The following is a 443-nucleotide window of genomic DNA, read 5'->3' on the forward strand; positions in this document are numbered from 1 at the left end:
GCCGTCGGCAGCTCCCCGGCGGGTCGTGCTCATTTTAATCCCTGTGTACGAGATGCTGCTGGAGCCCAGACCCGGGGATTGGTCCTGCCAGGGACGGGCAAGACGAGCAGCCAGGGACGGGCAAGATGAGCATCACCCATGCTGGGGAAACTGAGTCACGAAGCAGTACAGGGGGGTGATCTTTCCTAGATCCCCCCCAAAATGGTTTGCAGGTCGCTCGCTGCAAAACCCGAGGAAACCCAAGCTCACCTCCTGGCGCGCGTTCGCTCCCGCTCGGTTAACCCGGCGCCCTCCACACCGCGCTCCGTCCCACCAGGACCTGCTGACTCAGCACCAACCGGCCGATTTCACCGGAACGAGCCCTTTTTCCTGCCGGCAAGGGCCCCGTGACCCCATTGTTCACCAAGGGGCTGCTATCGGCGCCCGGGAGAGGGAAGAATATG

This window comes from Apaloderma vittatum, unplaced genomic scaffold (assembly GCF_000703405.1).
Source record: "Apaloderma vittatum isolate BGI_N311 unplaced genomic scaffold, ASM70340v1 scaffold29695, whole genome shotgun sequence".
In the NCBI taxonomy this organism is placed as follows: domain Eukaryota; kingdom Metazoa; phylum Chordata; class Aves; order Trogoniformes; family Trogonidae; genus Apaloderma; species Apaloderma vittatum.